Source organism: Rhinopithecus bieti, unplaced genomic scaffold, assembly GCF_001698545.2.
Source record: "Rhinopithecus bieti isolate Rb0 unplaced genomic scaffold, ASM169854v2 scaffold_39703, whole genome shotgun sequence".
Classification (NCBI taxonomy): Eukaryota; Metazoa; Chordata; class Mammalia; order Primates; family Cercopithecidae; genus Rhinopithecus; species Rhinopithecus bieti.
In genome coordinates this window covers 1,474,057-1,482,423 of record NW_016816905.1, presented here as the reverse complement: position 1 = coordinate 1,482,423, position 8,367 = coordinate 1,474,057, and positions in this window count along the sequence as shown.

Here is an 8,367-nt window from a genome sequence, read left to right as displayed (position 1 = left end):
AAAAAAAAAAAAAAAAAAAAAAAAAAAAAAAAAAAAAAAAAAAAAAAAAAAATTATTTCTCTATGCTGATTTCAAATTGAATTTGTCTTACTATTAAAACAGCTTGTAGTTGCTTTTTAATTTCCTAACTCACTTGGTAAACATCAGAAGTGGAGCAGTACAAAAGGATTTGGAAAAGTTGTATAAAACCTTCTATTTTCTAGCATTTAATTTATTGAATTTGCTTCCTTCCTTTTGAAATGAAATAGAAGTTGGGAAAGTTTAAAATGCTATCAACATACATTCAGTCCACAAATATTTATTGATTTGTGTGTATCAGATACCACAGGGGTATCAGTATACTATGACATAGTGTCAGATAGTATGGGAGGCATGGGGGTCAAGATGATGAAGATAAAGGCCCATTTAACAGGGTTTACAACCTGCTGGAGGAGATGAGAAACATATACAAATGACTGCTGTGCGACAGTAAGGCAAGGTCTGGGAGTGGCACAATTGCAGTGTATAGGGATGTAACAGTGACAGCAGTCCTTTGGGACTACTTTCATGTGCCGTTAAATGACGGGGTTATGTTCTGAGGAATCCAACCTCAGGCGATTTCATCATTTTGCAAACATCATAGAGCATACATATATAAACCCGGATGGCATAACCAACTAGACACCTCAGCTATATGATAAAGCCTATTACTCCTAGGCTACAAACCTGTATAGCATCTTACTGTACTGAATACTATAGGCAATTACACAATGTAATTGTAACAATGGTCAATATTTATGTGTCCAAACATAGAAAAGGTACAGTAAAAATATACTATGAAAGATAAAAACATGGTACACCTGTATAGGGCACTTAGCAGGAATGGAACTTGCAGAACTGAAAGTTGCTCTGGGTGAGTAAGTGAGTGAGTGATGAGTGAATGTGAAGGTCTAGGACATTACTGTACACTACTGTAGATCTTATAAATGCTGTACACTTAGGCTACACTAAATGTATAAAAAATTTTTGGCCAGGCACGGTGGCTCATGCCTGTAATCCCAGCACTTTGGGAGGCCGAGGCGGGTGGATCACCTGAGGTCAGGAGTTCGAGACCAGCCTGGCCAACATGGTGAAACCCCATAACAAAATTTAGCTGGGTGTGGTGGCGGGCACCTGTAATGCTAGCGACTCGGGAGGCTGAGGAGGGAGAATCGCTTGAATCCAGGGGATGGAGGTTGCAGTGAGCCAAGATCGTGCCATTGCACTACAGCCTAGGTAACGAGAGCAAAACTCCATCTCAAAAAAAAAAGCAAAAAAAACTTTTTAAATAAGAAACTAACCTTAGCTTACTGTAACTTTTACTGTATAAACTTTTAAATTTTTAAAAAACTTTTGGCTCTTTTGAAATAACACTTATCTTAAACACATCGTACAGCTGTACAAAAGTATTTTCTTATATTCTTATTCTATATGCTTTTTTCTATTTTTGAAACATTTTATTTATTTTCGGTTTTAAACTTTTTTTGTTAAAACTAAGAGAAAACACACACATTAGCCCAGGCCTACACAAGGTCAATATCATCAAGATGTCATTAGGCCGCTGGAATTTTTCAGCTCCGTTATAATTTCACAGGACCATCACTGTATATGCTGTCCATTGTTACACACATTGTTATGTGGTGCATGACTGTATTGTTTTGGGTGATTTTATAAGGGTAGTGCAGAAAAGGAGTCTGTGACTGAACATGTTAGGAAGCATTGCTTTATTTTTATTTTTATTATTACTATGTTTTTAGATGGAGTCTCGCTCTGTCACCCAGGCTGGAGTACAGCGGCATGATCGTGGCTCACTGCATCCTCTGCCTCCCGGGTTCAAGCAATTTTCCTGCCTCAGCCTCCCATGTAGCTGGGATTACAGGTGCATGCCACCACACCCAGCTAATTTTTGTAGTTTTAGTAGAAACGGGGTTTTGCCATGTCGGCTAGGCTGGTCTTGAATTCCTGATCTCGGGTAATCTGCCTGCCTTGGCCTCTCAAAGTGCTGGGATTACAGGCGTGAGCCACCGTGCCCAGCCAGGAAGCACTGATTTAAACAAAATCAAATGGGGAGTGGCTAAGAGGTTCTGGGTTCAAATTCTGTTATCTTTCTTTTTTCTTTCTTTCTTTTTTTTTTTTGAGACAGAGTCTCTCTCTGTCTCCCAGGCTGGAGTACAATGGCACTACCTTGGCTCATTGCAACCTCTGCCTCCCTGGTTCAAGCGATTCTCCTGCCTCAGCCTCCTAAGTCGCTGGGAGTACAAGCACATGCCACCACGCCCAGCTACTTTTTGTATTTTTAGTAGAGACGAGGTTTCACCATGTTGGCCAGGATGGTCTCAATCTCTTAACTTCGTGATCCGCCTGCCTCAGCCTCCCAAAGTGCTGGGATTACAGGCGTGAGCCCCTTCGCCCGGCCTAAATCCTGTTACCTTTTAATTACCCATCGTGAGATTTTGGTCATGTTATTTGACCCTAGAATTTCCTCATCTATGAAAACAATCTATTCCATAGGTAGTAGAAAGGATTATATGAGACATGTAAAGCATTTAGAAGAGCTTGCTATAGAGTATGCCATCAATAATGAGTATTCTGGCCAGGTGTGGTGGCTGATGCCTGTAATCCAGCACTTTGGGAGGCTGAGACAGGCAGATTGCCTGGGCTCAGGAGTTCTAGACCAGCCTGGCCAACATGGCAAAATCCCATCTCTACAACAAACAAACAAACAAACAAAAACAAAAATTAGCCAGGCATTGTGTTGAGCATCCATAGTCCCAGCTACTTGGTAGGAAGCTGAGGCAGGAGAAACGCTGGAGCCTGGGAGGTCAAGGCTGCAGGGAGCCATGTTCATGTCACTGCACTCCAGACTGGGTGAAAAAGTGGGACCCTGACTCTTTAAAATAACAAAAAAGTATTCTTTGAATGTGGGACTTCTCAGAACCCAAAGTGCTAATATGCATTCTGAACTGAAAAGTGAGAGAGAGAGAGATCAGGCAATTTATTTCAAACACTTAAAAAAATATATAATGTCTCAAAGGCTAGTGTTCTAAGGAACAGATCTTGAAAACCCCAGGACAGGGAGATTAGAGATAAAGAAGACAGCAGTTGAGCTGGGCGTTGTAAGAGGGAAGTGACTTGATCAAATAAAGCTGGGGTACAAAGCACAAAAGAGCAAAAGCAAAAAACAAAGTGTTATAATTGAGAGCTGCAAAAATAGTTTGTAGAAGTTATATTTGTTCCCAGGGGAAAAAATTGCCTTCTGGATGGAAAGGAAAGAAGCCAAAATGATTGCAGTGCATGGCTACTGTTTTTCCCCCTTCTTCAGGTAACAGCATCAGAATTTCCTTGGGGAACCGCTAGAGGTGAAGAGGTGGATATACTGGGAAAGGGCTGCAGCTGAGACTTCAAAGTCCTTGTGTTGTAAAACGGGCAAAAGTGAGATACTTTAACCTCTGCTGGTTAAGACCACTGTCTCTTTTTGTTCTGACATTTCCTCATTCACACTTCCATTGTGTTTGAGATATTTAGAAGGGCTGTTGGCCTATTTTTGAATCCAATTGAGGGAAGTTGAGTTGGGAATCATACATTTAGTTTCAGTTTAATGGATATATTTATGTGGTTCACAGTCACTTCTATGACAGTTCAGTTAGTGCTGGCATCCTAATGTAATTCCTGACTTCCGGAAATACCCCTGTTACCCTGTGATGACTGCCTTGCTGTTGTGATGAGCGGACACCGACAGCAAACTGGTTAATGAGCATCATCTCTTCTAAGAATATTTAATATCAGTCCCTGGACAAGAAAACTTGACGTGTCTGGAAATCTTCCAGCTTATATGGAGAAGAAATTTGAGAGATTCCAAACTTGGCAGCAATGATAAAAATACACAGAAAAGTATCAATAACAAGTTGTGAAGCTGAAAGAACATTTAAAAGCCATCAGTAACCAATAAAACCTCAAACAAAAGACCCCAACAAATTCTGACCAACATGGTAGAGGAAGGACTGAGTTATCTATTTTCCTTAAAAAATCATGATTTGAAGTTATTGTTGTATGAAGAAGTGATTGAGGAGTATTCAGCTAAAAAATGTAGCAGCAGGGAAAAAAGTCATTATGGACATAGGTCAGGGAGGATTTGGTGATGATTGTGGTATTTCTTAGCTTTTTTGGATCTGTGATTTGTTATTTCTTTTCTTCTTTGAAATATTTGCCTACAATATCTAGTTTTATATTTGTTGTTTTCTATTCTTTTCTTAAAAGGGCTCTGCCAAATGAAAAAGCATTAGAACTCACAAAACTTGATCTGCCTCTGGGAATGGCCCTTGCCATCTCCCATGGTGGGGACCGAGTGGGGCTGATTCCATCCCAGGCTCTGGAAGGGCGAGTCTTTCCAAGCTGGTCAATGGAGCACTGCAATCAGTTGGTTTGAGAGAACGGTTCAGGAATGGACACATGACATGATCAGAGCCAGAGACTCAGTTCTCTGGCTTGTGCCAGAAAGCCAGTTGGTTGGGAGGCAGACCCTTCCCAAAATGTGCAGGGCACAGGTGGAGGCTTTGTACCATGTGTCTAAAAATGATCGAGACACCAAATTGGTAATCAATATATAATCTTTCTAATGTGAATAGTATACCTTCATAATGACAAAATCAAAATATATATTTAAGGTCATGATTTTTATATGATTGAAAATTATCAAATAGTCAAAGACAAATGAATTAAAATTTTGTGAACATGATTGGGCATTCTGTTAGTATGCTGGCAATGATCAGAGGGATAATAAACATACATGGGCACACACATATATCCCAAATTATTAGGTAATTATTTCATAACATGTATTTTAAAATTTATAACAGCAAAATAACTATTTTATACTCAAGATTTTACATAATTTGTTCTATTGACAGTAATGATCCAATGGATTTTTAAAATTTGAATATATTTTCATCAAAAGATACAGAATTAAGGTAAATGCATTTTAAAGAATTAGCAATATTTTGTTTTCAGTTGTTTTGCTTCTATGCTAGGTCTATTAAAATAAAATGTAAAATGCATATTACAGATAATATAAAAGTGTAAATGAAAGGTTTATGAATATTCCTTAAATTTCAAAATAATTTTGATATTTAAATTCAATCTTATTAAATAAAAAAGATTCACAATTCCAGTGTTCAATATTCTTCTAGTTGCCATGGTATTATATCAGGATCACATCTTGTGCACAAAGCAATCTAGACCCATGTGTAAAACATGTACAGTTGATATGAATTCTTTAGTATTATAAAATGTCTCTCAGCTATGATGTACAAATATTAGAAATATTTCTCTAATTGTTGACTTGCTCTGTAGCCATAAGTTGGGACATGAAGAAACACACAAGAAAAGGGTACTTGGCACTACTGGGAATTAATATTTCATTTGCAAGATTCTACTGCATTCATGGTAATTGATAGAAAGGACTTGACAAATGAATTAGTTTGTCTTTTTTTGTACCTAAACTCCTTCTCCTCTCAAATCCCCTCACGCTTGTAATCAGTGTCCATCTGTGACATCGTCAGCAGGATAACTCACAAGATTTCATAGTATTCAGATACAAGTTAATTTAAGGACCCAGAACAAGAGATGGAGAGAAGCATTTCCCGGGGGTCTAAAAGTTGTGATTGACAAGAATGGATGTTTAAGACACTCTCTAACGAATATGTACACAGTATATAGTTTAGTGTGTGTCTATGACAAGTGGAGTCTAAAACCAGGAGACCCAGTGAAGAAATAAAACTCTGCAGGACCATTCCGTTGCTACCCAGAATTCCCAGGGCTCAGTCTCCTAGGTGACTTGTCTCCATTGAGGGGAGGGGGAAGGTGATCCTACCCCTCACCCAGGCTGCTTCTTGAGCGATTTTCTTCTTTCTCTCACTGTTTGTCTAATCTCTTTCATAACAAGTATTTAAGAAAGACTTTGACTCTAATTAGCTTCAGAGTTCTGCCCCTAGTAGGGGGTAAGAATCCCCGAGTCAAGGAATTATGAAGATTTGGCAATCTGCTTAAAACAGGAAGAGAGGGCCGGGCGCGGTGGCTCACGCCTGTAATCCCAGCACTTTGGGAGGCGGAGGCGGGCGGATCACGAGGTCAGGACATGAAGACGATCCTGGCTAACACGGTGAAACCCTGTCTCTACTAAAAATACAAAAACAAAGTTAGCCGGGCGTGGTGGCAGGTGCCTGTAGTCCCCGCTACTCCGGGGGCTGAGGCGGGAGAATGGCGTGAACCCAGGAGGCGGAGCTTGCAGTGAGCCGAGATCGCACCAGAGCACTCCAGCCTGGGCGACAGAGCGAGACTCCGTTTCAAAAAAAAAAAGGAAGAGAGGCCAGGTGCGGTGGCTCACGCCTGTGATCCCAACACTTTGGGCGGATCACTTGAGATCAGGAGTTTGAGACCAGCCTGGTCAACATGGGAAAACCTCATCTCTACTAAAAATACAATAATTAGCTTGGTGCGATGGCGGGCCTATAGTCTCAGCTACTGGGGTGGCTGAGGCAGGAGAACCGTTCGAACCCGGGAGGTGGAGGTTGCAGTGAGCCGAGAACGCACCACTGCACTCCAGCCTGGGCGACAGAGACTCCCATCTTAAAAATAAATATAATATAATAAAATAAAATAGGAAAAGAGAAGAATTCAGGAAAAACAAACAAATTAATATATCAATAAATTATCCTGCCACAGTGACAATGGCGACTTGCTTTCCAAGTGGTGGGAAAATAAGTTTTAGTTGTTTCTTTCATTCCCTGTATCTCAATGGGGGCCAATCATTCTGGAAATCAGCTAGAGAAATGAGAACAGGCCGGGCGCGGTGGCTCAAGCCTGTAATCCCAGCACTTTGGGAGGCCGAGACGGGCGGATCACGAGGTCAGGAGATCGAGACCATCCTGGCTAACATGGTGAAACCCCGTCTCTACTAAAAAATACAAAAAACTAGCCGGTCGAGGTGGCGGGCGCCTGTAGTCCCAGCTACTCGGGAGGCTGAGGCAGGAGAATGGCGTGAACCCCAGAGGCGGAGCTTGCAGTGAGCTGAGATCCGGCCACTGCACTCCAGCCTGGGCCACAGAACGAGACTCCGTCTCAAAAAAAAAAAAAAAAAAGAGAGAGAGAAATGAGAACAAATGTTAGAGAGAAGACCCCAAAGTCCTACCTGAGACTAACACAGATTCATTAAGGGCCTGCTGACAAGGAGCAGGGGGCAGGGGTGGGGCCAAGACCTGGAGATTTTCAGTCCTAGAACTTATTTCAAAAGCCTAGAGAGACAGTTGTCTCGATGAAACAGGTATTGTTAAATAGGACAGTAGCTGAAGTAGCCAGGTTATATTTTGGTGAGCCTCGCACGAAAAGAGAGAATGTTTTGCATAAGACTGAGCAGCGTAATTACAATATGGGTTAGAAGAGTGGTAAAAAAAAAATTAGGCCCAAAGGAAAATATATCAAAAGTAAATTGTAATTTTATGTTGTGAACTAATTGGAAGCTTAAAATGGCAATTGAAATTCTTTCTGGGCCTTAGGGAGATGAGGCGGCCTTCTTCAGGATGTTCGAACTTAATTACCAGGTGCGGCAAAAGCAGAATAGATTTTGTAAAATTACTTAAAATAATTGTGTTGGGCACCAGCAAGAGTTATATTTATCTAAAGGCCTTAGCACACCTTTCAAGTTGAAAGGTAATTTGTATCATTGAAAATTTAGTAGAATTTCAGTGCATCTACAGATGAGTGGAAATAATGTTTGAAAAATGTGTTCTGTACCCTGTCAGGAAGACATTTGAGTTTTAAAATGTATATGGATATTTCTTTAGTGGTATATTGGCAGAAAACTGTTTTATGTTCTTAAAATATTTTAAATGCTAAAAGTAATATAACAACACTACAAAGTTTTAGAAAAATAGAAAAAAGTAATGTATAATCTTACCAGCCTACTACAAGAACTCATCTTTTCTTTTTATAATCCTTTGTGGGCATATGGTTTCCATATGGTTATGCAATTTTGTATCATGCTCTTTTTTCCCTTATTATAAAATAAGCATTTTCTTATGCTTTTACATACCCCATATTTTAATTTAAAATTTTAATGGCTGCATGGTATTCCTTTTAGGAACTGTGCCAAAATTAACTTAATGGCAGTCTCTAGGATAAAACATTTAGAATATTTTCAATTTTTGCTATTAAAATAAAAATGCAATGAATGTACTCATATGGGAAATGCCCCCCTTTCATCTCTTGTCCTGGCTCCAAGTTTTGAATTAATTCTATGAAGTAGGATTAGTGGGTAAAAATGGGGATAGGACATTTTTTTGGCTCTGGATATGA